This window comes from Podarcis melisellensis, assembly GCF_964234715.1.
Source record: "Podarcis melisellensis genome assembly, chromosome: 4".
Classification (NCBI taxonomy): domain Eukaryota; kingdom Metazoa; phylum Chordata; class Lepidosauria; order Squamata; family Lacertidae; genus Podarcis; species Podarcis melisellensis.
Genome location: NC_138531.1, coordinates 94,709,729 through 94,726,723, shown reverse-complemented (window position 1 = coordinate 94,726,723; position 16,995 = coordinate 94,709,729). Strand labels below are relative to the sequence as shown.

The window sequence follows — 16,995 nt, the reverse complement described above, 5'->3', positions numbered from 1 at the left end:
TTAAGCAACCGTAAGAACCTATTTTCCAATACAGTGGTACCTCGGGTTACATACGCTTCAAGGTTACATACGCTTCAGCTTACAGACTCCGCTAACCCAGAAATAGTACCTCGGGTTAAGAACTTTACCTCAGGATGTGAACAGAAATCGTGCTCCGGCAGTGCGGCAGCAGCGGGAGGCCCCATTAGCTAAAGTGGTGCTTCAGGTTAAGAACAGTTTCAGGTTAAGTACGGACCTCCGGAACGAATTAAGTACTTAACCTGAAGTACCACTGTATGCCAGAGAAATATCCCCGTGTTTCTATCTGAGGAGCTACAAATATGAAGAACGGCAGCAAGATTACTCTGACTTGCCTTTCACGGTCCTACTGGGAACCAGAGGCTTTTAAAGCTCTGTGAGAAACACAAAAACTAATGGCCTGGATTGAGTGTAATGCTATGTTTTTTGTTTAGCGCAGAGATGGGTAACCTTCCAGATGTGGTTGGATTCCAACATCTGGAGGACCACAGGTCTTTGCTGCCATGTTTCATACAAAACCCGTGAGCTTCTATGTCTCCTTTTCCCTCTAGACCACATCAAGGTGACAGGACTCTTTCAATTCTGCTTCCGCTTCGCTGCGGTTTAGTGTTACACCTCAACCCTAAATGGCAACTGACCACGGTTTACTGTAACAACCCAACTTTGCAAAACCACAGTTTGACGCTGGCTTACTTCCCTGAACCACAGTTAAGACGAACAGCTGCTTGTCTGGGTTTGGATATAACGCTAAGCTGTGGTTAAGGGGGAAACGGGAACGCTTCCAATCTCTTCCTCACAGCTTCACCCGAGGAGGAAGAGAGGGGAGACTATGATTTAGCATCGTGCAATGCTAAATCCTAGTTTAGCGCTATGACCAAACGCAGTCACAGAACTCCAATTTATCTCGCCTCTCACATCTTTTGACAGGTATCTACTCCCATTCAATAAATGGAGACTTAGAAACAAAGGAGAAGGAAAAGCCTGCTTATTTCTCATACTATTGCAGCGAAGGGAGGCTGCGTGGGGACTGCCCTCGAGCGCGGACCCCCCGTCAACTGGCTATCAAACCAGACTCTTTTCCACAGGAACCATCTAACACTTCCACAGAATAACCTGTTTATATTTAGGCAAAGCTTTTCCTCCTTCTTCAGGGCTTGCAGGAAATCTTTTCTTAGACACTTAAACAAACACACAAATACCGTCCCGGACTATTTTCCTGGATTCTTCCTTGTTATTTTCTCTCTCTTCCATCCCGCTCCCAAATTTCATCTGTTTGTCCCTCTCTTTAAGGATGAGAACACAGGCCCCACACCTGGGGAGCACTGGGAAGACTAGCAAGAGGCGGTTGGATGAAAGAAGAGTCCATCTTACCACAAATCTTGCAAAGAACATCATTTCTACGCATATTCTGCCTCTCACCCCCAGCTACTGCCTTTCCAGGGAGTATTGTTGTTGAACTACACCCGGTGACTCATTTTCAGTTGTGAATTGAGAAATGCCTCGCTCATTGCCACTCACGCCAAGCCCAAAGCAGATGGCTCTTTGAACCTTTCAACTCGCCAGGTGGTTTTTAAAAAAGGTAAAAAGAGGAACTGAGGTTGCTTCCAGATGACCTGTTTGTTGAGTATTCCTCCTGATTTGTTTGCACCAAGTCTGCAGTAGGGACGGCCACCTGTCCAGGATTATTTAGCTGAGTTTCTCACATTGCAGGGAGTTGATCTAGGTCAGGCTTCCTCAACCTCGGCCCTCCAGATGTTTTGAGACTACAATTCCCATCATCCCTGACCACTGGTCCTGCTAGCTAGGGATCATGGGAGTTGTAGGCCAAAAAACATCTGGAGGGCCGAAGTTCAGGAAGCCTGATCTAGGTGAGCACTGGGGATCTTTCCAATGCTACAATTCTGTGATTCTACGACGAGTGAATCTCTGTATGTTCCTCTCCATTTCTGATTTTTCTAGTCTTAAGTTGCACCCCCCACATTGAATTGTGATAAAATTCCTCAGCATCCGAGTGCAAATTTCTCCGCATTCGCACATTCTTACATGCACATCTGCCAAACACACCCATTTTTGCCAAACGATTCCCCTGGATGCAATGCAGTTTTTTTGTATGCTGTTTTCACTTAAATATGCATTTTTGTACAAATTACTTGGCAGGAGAACAGCACGGCCCAGAGAAGTGTGACGTTTAAAGGATGGGGTTGTGTTTTCGGTTCCAGAAATTGCAAATTTTGTAGGTTCAACCCTGAATTGAATTTCTCCCCCTTCTCCAGTTTGCGGGGAGGTCAGATGACAGGATCATAGGGATTGTAGGTGGGTAGAGGATCTGCTTTGCATGCACAAAGTCCCAGGTTCTAATCCCACCATTTTTAGGTAGGACTGAGAGAGGAACCCTGGGAATGATGGTGAATGTGGACAATACTGCCATACATGGGAACAATGACCTGATTCAGTAAAATACCACTTCCTACACCCTTAAATCCCTGGAAGAGAAGGGATACTTTAGAAGCTGTTCATGGTTAATTTCTATTTGACAATGAAACACTGTACTAAATTACTCTTTGTGGGCATCAACAATGTCTACACATCACTTGGGAAGACAGGCGAACTAATATCAGTGTACTGGAAGAAGCAAAGATCACCAGCGTTGAAGCAATGATTCTTCAACATCATCTTCGTTGGACTGGCCAGGTTGTGCGGATGCCTGATTATCATCTTCCAAAGCAACTACTCTATTCTGAACTTAAAAATGGAAAGCGTAATGCTGGTAGTCAACAAAAGAGGTTTAAAGACTGTCTCAGGGCAAATCTTAAAAAATGTAGTATAAACACCAACAATTGGGAAACACCGGCCTGCAAGCACTCCAATTGGAGAGCAGCCTTTACCAAAGGTATCATGGGCTTTGAAGACACTTGAACTCAGGACGAAAGAGAGAAACATGTTAAGAGGAAGGCATGCTTGGCAAACCCTCACCATAATCAACTCCTGCCCGGAAACCTGTGTCCCCACTGTGGAAGGACGTGTGGATCCAGAATTGGCCTCCACAGTCACTTATGGACTCATTGTTAAAACCGTGTTTATGGAAGACAATCTTACTTGGCTACGAGCGATCGCCAAAGAAGAAGAGTTAGTAAACCCTTCTAAACTACTATGGTTGTTTCAAGTCCCACTTCTGGGTGTTCTGCAAGCTGTTATGGTTTCGTTTTAACAAGCGGAATACAGAAAATCAAAACTAATACTAATGGACATCAAACTGATGGCTTGGGAGCTTTCTATCTGCCACTTTAACAATAAGGGTTAAGACGTCAGCAAGCACACAGATTTCCCTAAATTGTGGTTGAGTGAGGCAGCAATCTTGATTCTTGCCCCCTTGGCCCAGCCTGTTCTGTTCCCTGAAAAAGTGGGGAACCCCAGTCAGCTGACTCCTGCAAAAAAGCCTGCAAAGTGGGAGGACGACACCCCTTTTATCGGCTCCCTGTTTCCCCACAAGGCTGTGGAAAACACAAGGCAGCAGCTATAAAGGCAAACATCCTGGCAGGAAGAGGAAACGCTTCCTATATAAAGGGAATTTTATGTTTCCTGGCTGAGGGAACTTGTGTTGAGCAGAATGGGGGCGGGAAGGCGATTATATATATCCCCTGCCTATATTGCAAATGGGGTTGTCCCATTTTGCGGAGGGAGATTTGGCAGTCAGCCTTGAACCAAGATGAGCCTGTGTTGTAAAGGTAAAGGTAAAGGTACCCCTGCCCGTACGGGCCAGTCTTGACAGACTCTGGGGTTGTGCGCCCATCTCACTCAAGAGGCCAGGGGCCAGCGCTGTCCGGAGACACTTCCGGGTCACATGGCCAGCATGACAAAGCTGCATCTGGCGAGCCAGAGCCGCACACGGAAACGCTGTTTACCTTCCCGCTGGTAAGCGGTCCCTATTTATCTACTTGCACCCGGAGGTGCTTTCGAACTGCTAGGTTGGCAGGCGCTGGGACCGAGCAGCGGGAGCGCACCCCGCCACAGGGATTCGAACCGCGGACCTTTCGATCAGCAAGTCCTAGGCGCTGAGGCTTTAACCCACAGCGCCACCTGCGTCCCACCTGCGGCCTGTGTTGTGCGCAGCACCAAATCAATAAAGCACAAAATGAGACCAAGGAAAATAGGGTTTCTGGTGAAGGGTTGGGTGAATTTGCCCATTTCGGCTTCCTTGTCTTCCAGCTCTTCACATTTTTTCAGGTGTTCAATAAAGAAAGAAAAATCTTCATGAAAACCCACCAGCGTTTTAGTGCAAATTTCCTAACAAGCAAGCAATTTCTCCCACAAAAATGCGTATTTTCACATACAGTGGTACCTCGGGTTACAGACGCTTCAGGTTACATGATTTTGGGTTGTGCACCGCGCTGAACTCAGAAGTACTGGAACGGGTTACTTCCGGGTTTCGGCACTCGCACATGCGCAGGAGCACTAAGTCACACTTTGCGCATGCGCAGAAGTGCCGAATTGCGACATGCGCATGTGTAGACGCGGTGCTGCGGGTGGTGAACGTGCCTCCCACACGGATCACATTCACAACCAGAGGTTCCACTATATATGGCTATGCTGGCAATGCCTGATGGGAGTTGTAGTCCAAAATCTCTGGAAGCCAACAGGCTGGTGAAAAGCTGATTTATAGTCTGGCCCCAGGAATTGTATTATCAACCCTCAGAACTCTGGGTTTTGAAACTGCTGGTACTTTGCCTGTTGTTTTGAATTTATTATTTGGATTTATTTCTCCCCCCCTCCCACCATTTGTACTCTGCATTCTCTGTGGCAATTTGCAGAGATGCATAACGAATTGCGTGATTCCCAAAGGCATCATGCATGACAACTTTTCTGAAACAACAACAACAACAAACCATTTAAGGGCATAAACCCACTTTCACTTATCCATTTAAAACTATCCAACTGTGCACAGGGCACTAGGCAAGCGGTTAAGTGAGAAACGGACACCATCCGAGTATATTCTACCAATGTTTTGATTGCTCCCCCCCCGCAGACACTATAATGGATTTCCCATTTGAAATTATTACTGATGTTCTACACTGAAGTTGTAATGGCATGGGGGGTGAGGGCTGCTTACAGCCGTCATAATAACATTCTACCCAAATCTGTCTGTCTGTCTATCCCAGTGTTTTTCAACCTTTTTTGGGCAAAGGCACACTTGTTTCATGAAAAAAATCACGAGGCACACCACCATTAGAAAATGTTTAACATTTTTTTCTTTAATGGCAAACAAAACGTTGCGGACCGTTCTCTGCTCAGCGGGGATCGATCCGCTGATCCCCGCTGAGCCGGCGGATGACAGCTCCGTCCCCGCACTGTGTGCGGAGAGGGAGATGTCAGAGCCCTGCTGCTCTCTATGGGGAATCGGATGAGAGCGGACCGCCTGTCCGCTCTCATCCGATCCCATCCGATCTGATCCCCACCCAGGACGGATGGAAAATAGGGTGGACACAGTCCACAAGATGGGCGAAAATTTGACTTAAAAAAAAAAAATCTTTCGAATTTTTCAATTTTTCCCACGGCACACCAGGCAACATCTCGTGGCACACTAGTGTGCCGCGGAACAGTGGTTGAAAAACACTGATCTATCCATCCTCTTTATAGTAAACTGTAAAACAGACATTTCCTCTGCAGGCCACCTCCCAAAACCAATTAGCTAACTGGCTGCAATCATTCCCCAAGGAAACAGAGGCTCCTGAATGAACTCTGTCCACAGAAAAGACCTGTTCTTCATGCCTCGTCCCCTCTCTCCCCCCTCCCCACCCTGAATTCACAATTTAACTTGGATAACCACTCTAATGAATGAAACCACACGCACGCCGTTTTTCTTTGCCAGCGATTAACGGGGGGGAAATGACATGGAAATGAAAAGTGGTTGGGAGCAAGTTGGGACACGGCAACCTGGAGGGCGGAGGGGGCCAACCTTCCGAACTGCAGCCATTGTCGGGGTGTGTGTGTGTGTTTCATTTGCATACAATTCAGAATGCACGACTGAAGTTGATCTTTGCTCTTGTGCAATGAACCCATTGCCCCTCCCCCTTCTGCAAATCAGACTTGTGTGTAATAAAGGAAGGGGGAAAGGCCAACAATGGTTTTAAAAGTTCAGGAAACTAGACTCTTAAAATGTTGTGAACCGCCCTGAGATTGTCAGATTGAGGGTGGTGTATATGTGTGTGTGTGTGTGTATAAAATTATATATATATATAATTAGATAAAGTTCTTAACCCGAGGTACCACTGTAATTATATATATATATATATATATATATATATATATATATATATATATATATATATATATATATTTGCCCTCTCCACAGATAAATTACAGACACCATCCAGTAGCCAAACCATGGTGGCACCTCCGGATGCTGCACCCCCCTGCAATCCCTACACAGATCTGGCTGACACAGGCCACAAAACCACAGCTCGCCCCTATACACGAAGCCAAGCCAGAGCACAACTAAGTGCAGTACAGCCATCTTCTCAGAAAAACTCTTCACAAAGTTCAAGAGGTCAAGACACAAAGACTTTAGCAACTAATCCACACCTAATGACCCACCTAAGTGGTACTCAGGATATCACTCAAGAAATCACTCAAGATATCCCTCAAGTAATTAAGGAACAAAAGAAGAAAAGGCACACTAGCCTGGGAACTTCCTCTCTGCCCAGAACATTGGAGGCTATACACCACACCCCCTCAACAGTATTTATAGGAACTCAAACACTGAGATCCTGCTCTGTTCCAGTAACAAGAAGCCGAAAGCACCAGCCTGAAGATGACGAGTGAGACCTCGTCGAAACGTCGCCTAGACACCCCAACTTTTACACGGGAAGACACCCGAGGACACCAAAACCTGCATATATATATATATATATATATATATATATATATATATATATATATATATTATTATTATTATTATTATTATTATTACAGTGGTACCTCGGGTTAAGAACTTTATTCGTTCTGGAGGTCCGTTCTTAACCTGAAACTGTTCTTAACCTGAGGTACCACTTTAGCTAATGGGGCCTCCTGCTGCCACCGCTGCGCGATTTCTGTTCTCATCCTGAGGTAAAGTTCTTAACCCGAGGTACTATTTCTGGGTTAGCGGAGTCTGTAACCTGAAGCGTCTGTAACCCGAGGTACCACTGTATTATTATTAATAATAATACCAACAGGGCTGAAGGCAGTCCTTGTTTAGGGAAGCTTTTAATGTTTGATGCATTACTGTATTTTAATATTTTGTTGGAAGCCGCCCAGAGTGGCTGGGGAAGCCCAGCCAGATGGGTGGGGGATAAATAATAATAATAATAATAATAATAATAATAATAATAATAATAATAATTCTTCACTGGGAAGTGTGGGTTAACATTTGCATGATGTAACAACGTTGTCTAGTTTCCCTGCAAGCAAATCGGAGCACGTGCTCAATAGATAGTCGATGACTCTGACTCATTGTTGTTGCGTTTTTGATATCTAATTCAGATCCGGATGAATGCCAAAGAAACGGCTCGTCAGGGAGCAACCTGGGATAACAGGCTCAAAGGGGGAAACAAGAAATGCACTCTGGGAAGCGTAGTTTGGAGCAAAGTGTTCAAAGCTTTTGGAGAGCGCTTGGACCCTCTTGCACAAATGACTGACTGGCACACAGAATTGTAGAGATGGAAGGGACCCCTGAAGGTCATCGAGCCCAACCCCCTGAAAATGCAGAAATCTCAACATGCCTTCATCCCCCCCCCATCCAATTTGAAACCATACAGGACGCCGCTTGGCTTTGCAAATGCGATAGCAGTTTTATTGCTAGGAGGAGCATCTATGAAGCCACATCTATCAAGTCTGAGGTCCAGAGCCTTCCCAATTGGCTCTGTGCGTTTTGGGTTTTTCTTTAAGTCATGGCCAATTTACTTACATATCACACTTTCAACAAGTAAATCCCTGATCAAGGCAAGACAAAGTAAGGCAAATGATACAGTGAGCCCACAACATATGCAAGCGGTTACATTCTAGGGATCATGCCTGAAGTCAGCATTGCGTATGGTCAAAACACGATTTCTGTTCATATCCTGAAGCAAAGTTCTTAACCTGAGGTAATATTTATGGGTTAGTGGAGTCTGTAACCTGACAGGTGGCAGGTGGGACTGCTATAGCCTTTTCCCCTGTATGCCTGTCCCCTTTCTTATTGTATTTATTTTTTTGCCATGCGCTTAAGGCTAATAATAATAATAATAATAATAATAATAATAATTTATTTATTATACTCTGCCCATCTGGCTGGATTTCCCCAGCCACTCTGGGCGGCTTCCTACAAAGTATTAAAATACAGTAGTCTGTTAAACATCAAAAGCTTCCCTAAACAGGGCTGCCTTCAGATGTCTTCTAAAAGTCTGGTAGTTGTTCTTCTCTTTGACATCTGGTGGGAAGGCGATCCACAGGGCAGGCGCCACTACCAAAAAGGCCCTCTGCCTGGTTCCCTGTAACCTCACTTCTCACAGGGAGGGAACTGCCAGAAGGCCCTCGGAGCTGGATCTCAGTGTCCAGGCTGAACGATGGGGGTGGAGACGCTCCTTCATGTATACAGGACCGAGGCCGTTTAGGGCTTTAAAGGTCAGCACCAACATTTTGAATTGTGCTCGGAAACGTACTGCATACTAAGAGGGCAAGTCAAACTATCCATTAAGCAATTCCCTTATAAAAGTGGCTATGACTGGAAGGAGGAAACACGGGTGAAACCAATAATCTCTCTCTGTCCCTTAGAGCATTTCCTCTGGAAACAGCTCCCTTATGAACAGTCTCCTTCGGGAGGTGATGGACTCTCCTTCCTTGGAAGCTTTTAGGCAGAGGTTGGATGCTATACAGTGGTACCTCAGGTTACATACGCTTCAGGTTACAGACTCCGCTAACCCAGAAATAGTACCTCGGGTTAAGAACTTTGCTTCAGGATGAGAACAGAAATCGTGCTCCGGCAGCGCGGTGGCAGCAGGAGGCTAAAGTGGTGCTTCAGGTTTAGAACAGTTTCAGGTTAAGAACGGACCTCCGGAACGAATTAAGTACTTAACCCGAGGTACCACAGTAGTTGAGATTCCTGCATTGCAGGGGGTTGGACTAGATTGCTCCTTGAGGCCCCTTTCAACTCTGCAATTCTACGACTGGCAAATCCCCCCCAATACTTTGCAAGGCTGAAACGAATTAATAATACGAGAACCTGCTCTGACATGCTGCTGTCAACATCTCTCTCTCCCCTGCGGAGAAAGGAGATAGGAGGTTGCTTGGAAACTAGATTACTTCTCGTTCTTAGAAAGCAGTCGAGATGCTGGCGAGGTCACGACGCCAGGTTTAGCAGGGGCTTGCTGATACAGCTTTCTGCCTAGAAGGGAGAGAATGGGCAAAAGATGGCTGAGAGTCCTTGGTTGACTTCATCTAGCATAAGGATGGGGAACTTGCGGCCCTCCAGAGTTTGAGGGCTGCAGTCCAACAGCAGATGGAGAGCTGGATGCTATTGTTGTTGTTATTTATTAAATTTGCACACCACCCTTCATCCAAAGAACACAGGGTGGCTCACAAAAAATTAATCAATTTTTTCCCAACATCTGGCTCTGCCCAACATTAGAAGAGGAACTGAAGAAGGGGGCTAGACAGCCTTTCCCCTCTTTTGCATTTCCACCAAGTGAAATTTCAGCAGCAGAAAGATCTTGAAGAAATCTTCGCTCAGCACCCGAATAAATTCTGCTGGATTCCAAGAACAAAACCTAACTGACCCATGCAGTGGCTGGCGTTTGCCTGTTGTTGTTTAGTCATTTAGTCGTGTCCGACTCTTCGTGACCCCATGGACCAGAGCACGCCAGGCACTCCTGTCTTCCACTGCCTCCCGCAGTTTGGTCAAACTCATGCTGGTAGCTTCGAGAACACTGTCCAACCATCCCGTCCTCTGTCGTCCCCTTCTCCTTGCGCCCTCCATCTTTCCCAACATCAGGGTCTTTTCCAGGGAGCCTTCTCTTCTCATGAGGTGGCCAAAGTATTGGAGCCTCAGCTTCAGGATCTGTCCTTCCAGTGAGCACTCAGGGCTGATTTCCTTCAGAATGGATCGGTTTGATCTTCTTGCAGTCCATGGGACTCTCAAGAGTCTCCTCCAGCACCATAATTCAAAAGCATCAATTCTTCGGCGATCAGCCTTCTTTATGGTCCAGCTCTCACTTCCATACATCACTACTGGGAAAACCATGGCTTTAACTATACGGACCTTTGTTTGCAAGGTGATGTCTCTGCTTTTTAAGATGCTGTCCAGGTTTGTCATTAAAAGAAGCAGGCGTCTTTTAATTTCGTGGCTGCTCTCACCATCTGCAGTGATCATGGAGCCCAAGAAAGTAAAATCTCTCACTAGGCATTTGCCTAGACCCCATCAAAGTCTACTATTTTGACACCCAAAGCCTACTAAGACGTCCTGGGAGACTCTGCCCAACTAATCAATACTATCTAGATTTCAAGTTCAGAAACCTGAAGTTGGGTTTTATAGCTCTAATGTTCTGTGGATGTTCCCCGATCTTGGAGCAGGGAGAGCACCCAAAATAAATTCCTGGTATGTTTCTCTGCACCTTTCAGGGACACTAGATCCTATTTTGGATCTTGGGAGCCTGTATTCTAGGAGCACGGATGGGCAGACCAGACTTTCAAAATATACAGGGCCGTCAAGGAGCGCTCGTCTAACCAGGATCTTGTTGACCGAAGACTTTTCCATAGCATCCTTTTCCAGCGACGTGTTCGCAGTTGCAACTCAACATTTCCAGACAGGGAGTTGCCGAATGCACACATATATGATGATAATGGCCAATCCAGGCAACTTCCGGAAAAAAAAGAATCCAAGACAGGCTGAGCGGCTGGGTTTTCCAATAGCAGCCAATAGCCATGTTTTGAGAGACGGCGCCCCCACTCAAATAACTTCCCCATGAATATATATATTTATAAAACTAGGTGTCCAAACAAGCAGCTTTTTAGAGGATTAACTGCAAGTGGAGCCCGGTTCCCTGCTCTGCTTCCCAAGATGGATAAAAATCAATGTGTTTTTTAAAAATTGGATTTTTTTAAAATTCAAATTGGATTTTTTAAATAAAATGCTTTTGCAGGAAAAAATATTTCTAAAGATAGTTTTCTATTTAATTTACATTATAGTCCAAAGGCTATTCATCAGGAAATAAGGATTTGTTTTTAAGTTTTTCAGGTGTGCTAAAACTCAGCCTGTTTTTTTTTTTTAATTGTTTAGCCACAACAGTTAACAAGCATGGATACATATGCTACAACGTTACTGTTTTAGTTAAATAAATTGTTTAAACTGTTATGAAGGAAACGGTTGTTTTCCTCCTTCCAATAAAGTACAGCAGAAAAGTTGTCCAAATATAAACTTGAACTTATTAAACCTCACAATAATTTCATAATTATCTGTCTATGTATTTCTAATAGTATAACCAAATCAGTAATTTTTGATATGACTGCAAAAGCTACTCTGAAAAGTTATTATTCCAAAAACGAAACCTTCCTCTGGTTGTAAATATTAAGATGATGCTGGCAAGAATGAGTCTTTCTGCAAAAAAATGATTTAAATCAAGTCTTACTGACTAGTGATTTACCATATTTTTCGCTCTATAAGACGCACCAGACCACAAGACGCACCTAGTTTTTGGAGGAGGAAAACAAGAAAAAAAATATTCTGAATCTCAGAAGCCAGAACAGCAAGAGGGATCGCTACGCAGCGAAAGCAGCAATCCCTCTTGCTGTTCTGGCTTCTGGGATAGCTGTGCAGCCTGCATTTACTCCATAAGACGCACACACATTTCCCCTTACTTTTAAGGAGGAAAAAAGTGAGTCTTATAGAGCAAAAAATACGGTAAATCAAATCCACCCTGCTGCTTTCTATCCTGCAAGGAGGATCAGTTTTCCTTCTCTTAGATGGGCTCCTTTCCCAGTTTGACGCAGCGGTGTAGCATGGGTTGTCAGCACCCGGGGCAAGGCAAGTAATTTGTGCCCCCTAACCCGTGGATTTGCGCCCCTAACCCTAACCCCCAGATGTTGCGCCCGGTGCAGCCGGCACCCACTGCACCCCCCACACTACGCCACTGGTTTGATGAGCCCCTCACTTTGCTCTACAGCACATGCAGAAACTGCCTCCTTGACTGATGGACCCACTATTGGGTCTCGTCCATTCAATCTGCCAGATTTTATCTTTGCATGCAGAGGAAGTCCCTCACCTGGTTTAGCCGGCCAGCTGAATCCGTTTCCCATGGTGCAGCGGCTTCTAGGAGCCACAGCTGTGTTCAGGGTGGGAACCAAAGGTGCTCTCACTACCCCAGAAGGAGCCTATGCATGCCTGCAGACGCATCAGGCAGGTAATGTGGGAATGTTGAGGGTGGCAAGAGAGAATATATTGATCATTAATATCCTTCCTAACTTGCACTAGCAAGTTTCTTCACTTAGGAGAGTGCATTCCCCGTCTTCCGCAGCAGAAAGCTGGCTGCCAACTCGTGTGAGTCTCTTAAAACAAGCAATTCAATTTGGCTTGCCCAGATTGAGACACAGTGGTACCTTGGTTCTCAAACGCCTTGGTACTTGAACAACTTGGAACCTGAACACTACAAACCCGGAAGTAAGTGTTCTGGTTTGCGAACTTTTTCCAGAAGTCGAACGTGTTCCGTTTTGAGTGCCATGCTTCCGTTTTGAGTGTTATGCTGAGGTGTCTGTCTGTCTTTGATATTTATTTCGCATTTTTGTTTTTGTGGCTCTTTTTTGTTTTGTTTTTGTGACTCTGTGGAACCCAGTTCAGCTACTGATTGATTGATTGATTGACTGTGTGACTGCAGTATACTGTTTATTCCTTTCATTTTATGCATCAAATTCATGTGAAGTTGCTGTTTGAGGGGTTGTTTTTAAAAGTCTGGAACGGATTAATCCATTTTGCATTACTTTCTATGGGAAAGCGCACCTTGGTTTTGGAACGCTTTTGGTTTTGGGATGGACTTCTGGAACGGATTAAGTTTGAGAACCAAGGTACCACTGTATGTTTGAGCTCTCCTGAAAGAATAAAGACACCACAGTCTTATTCATAAGTAATAAAAAGCAGTTTTACTCACAATCAGGCAGAGCAGTGTGTGATCTCTGAAGGCAGACTTTAGGCTTAAAAGTTACAAACATGTACAAACTGGTTTACCCCATATGGGAGACTGCTGGCTGGCTGCCAGCAGTGCAGTCCAGGTGAAACAGGATGTTTGAGGGACGAAAAAAGAAGATCAAAGAGAGAGAGGTTGCTGAGTGACTTGGCCTTTTACCAGGTCTGGAAAAGTCATGCCCACCTACTAGTCACATGCTACGAAGGATGCTCCAGCCAGGTGTAACAGGAAGTTTGAACGGCTGGACCAACATCTCCTTGCATGTCCACTCTAGCAAAACAGGTAATGTTGTACTTTACTGCTCCCAGTGGATTACATCCCACAGGTAAAAGTCAGTTCCAATAGAATTACCGTATTTTTTCGCTCTATAGAACACACCGGACCATAGAAGGGGGATAACGGGGGGGGGGGGGGGAATTCTCCCCCTCTCTGCTTAGCGCCCCTTCAGTGAAGCGGCAGGAGAAACAGAGCCCCTTCCATTTCTCCTCCCGCTTCGCTGAAGGGGCGCTGCGCAGAGAGGGAAAACTGTGCTGCGCCTCTCCAGCAAAGCAAAGTGAAGCCTGGAGAGCAAGAGGGATCGGTGTGCACCGACCCCTCTCGCTCTCCAGGCTTCAGGCGGCTATCCGCAAGCCCCCGGAGCACAGCAAGAACTCCTGCTATGTTCAGAAGGCTTGCGGATAGCCGCCTGAAGCCCTTGGAGTGCAGCCGCTTCAGGCAGCTATCTGCAAGCCTTCCAAGCGCAGCGGGAACTCCTACTGTGCTCCGGGGGCTTGCGGATCGCTGCCTGAAGCCCCCGGAGCGCAGCACCCTTCTGCCCTGCGGAGGCTTTGCACAGCTAACCCCAAGCTAGAACAGTGAGACGGAGCGCTGCGCAGCGCTTCGTCTCCCTGTTCTGGCTTTGGGCTTAGCCGCGCAGCCTGCATTCGCTCTATAGGACACACACACATTTCCCCTTAATTTTTGGAGGGGAAAAAGTGCGACCCATAGAGCGAAAAATACAGTAGCTTGAGCCTCAAAAAGCTTATCGACAGTAATAAGAGGTGAAGGAAACACGAAGGAAAGGGAAGCACAATTCACCGTGGGCTTATTTCTAATATGAATGCAGAGAGAAAAGTCAAATGAGGATAGTCCCCGAAGACTCTCTGCTTACGGATCTGGGCTACTGTAGAAACGGTTGCAATTAGCCTTCTGAACTAAGGTTACATCCCGAACGGTTAAAAAGAGAGATGCAAAACTTTCCAAATTACGAGCTGCCAAGGTGGTTGTGGAGGGGGCTATGAGCTCAGTGGTTTAATTGCTTTTAAAGTGGGGGAGGGGCAGACTCCTAAAAGCTCATTTTTCTTACAGGTTAATTTTTAACTCCAGAGTCACCTAATTACAGAATTGGGAGCAAAAGCCCTCTTGCCCACTTCATTTGAATTAAGCAACACGCCACTAATAATAAAAAGGTCAAAGTTAAAGAGGTCAGTGTGCCTCAAATGAGACACACCGGTCGACCTGCGAATGAACTCTTAAGATGGCGGCAGGTGGGACTGCCAACTTTGTGTGTGTGTGTGTGTGTGTGTGTGTGTGTGTGTGTGTGATTTTTATTAAGTTCTCTCTTTTACAATTTAAAATATTCATCATACAACCTTAAAATGTCAATGACTTCCCTTCTTCTCTTTCCATGGTTCAATTTGCATTTCCTAAATCTCTGCATATTTTACATAAACTAAATCATTCAGTATTCCATTAATACATCCATCAAAACTTGCTTGCACTGTTGAATTTATCTTAACGCTGCCAACATTTTCAAGTGTAAACAGTCCTCCACCCATATATTCAATAAACATTTTGCAATCTTCTTTGAATGTATGTTCTTGTTCTCTTATTCTATGTTAGGTCCACAAGCTGCGCATATTCCATCAGTTTAAGTTGCCATTCTTCTTTCGTTGTGACCTTGCTCGTTTACCATTTTGGGACTAACAAACATGGGCCGCAGTAAAGGTAAAGGGACCCCTGACCATTACGACCAGTCATGTCCTACTCTGGGGTTGCGGCGCTCATCTCGCTTTATTGGCCGAGGGAGCCGGCGTACAGCTTCCGGGTCATGTGGCCAGCATGACTAAGCCACCTCTGGTGAACCAGAGCAGCGCACGGAAACGCCGTTTACCTTCCCACCGGAGCGGTACCTATTTATCTACTTGCACTTTGATGTGCTTTCGAACTGCTAGGTTGGCAGGAGCAGGGACTGAGCAACGGGAGCTCGCCCCGTTGCGGGGATTCGAACCGACACCTGAGAATTTCCGTCTGAATTATCCCCAACGAAAAGGACTCTGTTTTTTTGTAGTTTGTGGGGAAAGTATTTTTAAACATTTTTTTCAATTCCTACTAAATTATTTATAGAGACTGCCAACTTTCTTACTGCCCCCTGCTCCTGTGCGTTTAAGCAAGAGGCTTAATCTACAGGCACCGGAGAGCAATGGTGCTCCTTCCCCAATGCAATTCTGGAGTCTCTCCTCCGCACATCAATTTGCTTTAAAATCAGCGAGAGGAACCTGGAATCCCCTAGACGTTGCTGGGACTCCCAGTTCCTGCAAACTTGGCCAATGGCGACAGGTCACAGTGGCCGTAGCTCGCAACCTCTGGAGGGTGGAAAGTTCCCCATCACAATGTTAAAGGGACAAGGGGAGGCGATATTGTTCTCCTTCCCTAGGAGAGACCACACAGAGAGAGGTGAATGTGCTCTTCTGTATGGTACTGCCTTGCCAATGACCCAACAAAGGGATGAATGAAAATTCTTCCTAAGGCTGCAGCCGCATGGCACTTACCGTATTTTTTGCTCTATAAGACTCACTTTTTCCCTCCTAAAAAGTAAGGGGAAATGTGTGTGCGTCTTATGGAGCGAATGCAGGCTGCGCAGCTATCACAGAAGCCAGAACAGCAAGAGGGATTGCTGCTTTCACTGCGCAGCGATCCCTCTTGCTGTTCTGGCTTCTGAGATTCAGAATATTTTTTTTTCTTGTTTTCCTCCTCCAAAAACTAGGTGCGTCTTGTGGTCTGGTGTGTCTTATAGAGCGAAAAATACGGTAATTCCACTTCCCCGAATTTCCCACAATGTATTTGAGCTTCCACTTAACGTAAAAAGCCACTTACGGAATATAAATATATATATGGGGCACCCATCTGACTGGGTTGTCCCAACCACTCTGGCTTCCCAAAAAAGCCTTCTAAGGTACATCCATCAAGTTTTAGGCACTAAGCTAAGACGTCTCTATCTACCCAAGCTTCTGGTATGATTTCTGAATGGTAGGTCTCTGGGCAGTTCACTACATGAAGTTACAATATAACAAATACGAAATACATTATAAAAACAATCAAAGCAGTTAACAATACTAATGTACACAAACTAATAAATTTTATGGCCTTCACCTAGCAGTGGAGTGGATAGGAGTTGCCCCCGGGATATTTACTGACGGAGGAGCACTTCTGGGGGCATTTTCTTTTCTTTTCTTCATATTAATGTTTTATTTAAAGTTTTCTGTCATACAAAATAAAGAGAAAAAAGAAAAAGAAAGAAAAAGAGAACGTGATGTATGTTAACTCAGGCATAGCTAAACTCGGCCCTCCAGCTGTTTTGGGACTACAACTCCCATCATCCCTAGCTAACAGGACCAGTGGTCAGGGATGATGGGAATTGTAGTCCCAAAACAGCTGGCAGGCCAAGTTTGCCTATGCCTGTGAGATATATGTATATATATATATATGTCTTATATGTCCTGTATAACTCTAATAAACAGCAGTAATTACATAT

The 16,995-nt window shown here is 45.4% G+C and overlaps 1 protein-coding gene across 1 annotated transcript in view; it reads right to left on the bottom strand.

Annotated features, from left to right (window-relative positions):
* The window catches only part of GAB2 (GRB2 associated binding protein 2), a 142,144-nt gene that overhangs the window by 105,841 nt on the left and 19,308 nt on the right, over positions 1-16,995 (bottom strand). The window lies entirely within an intron of this gene.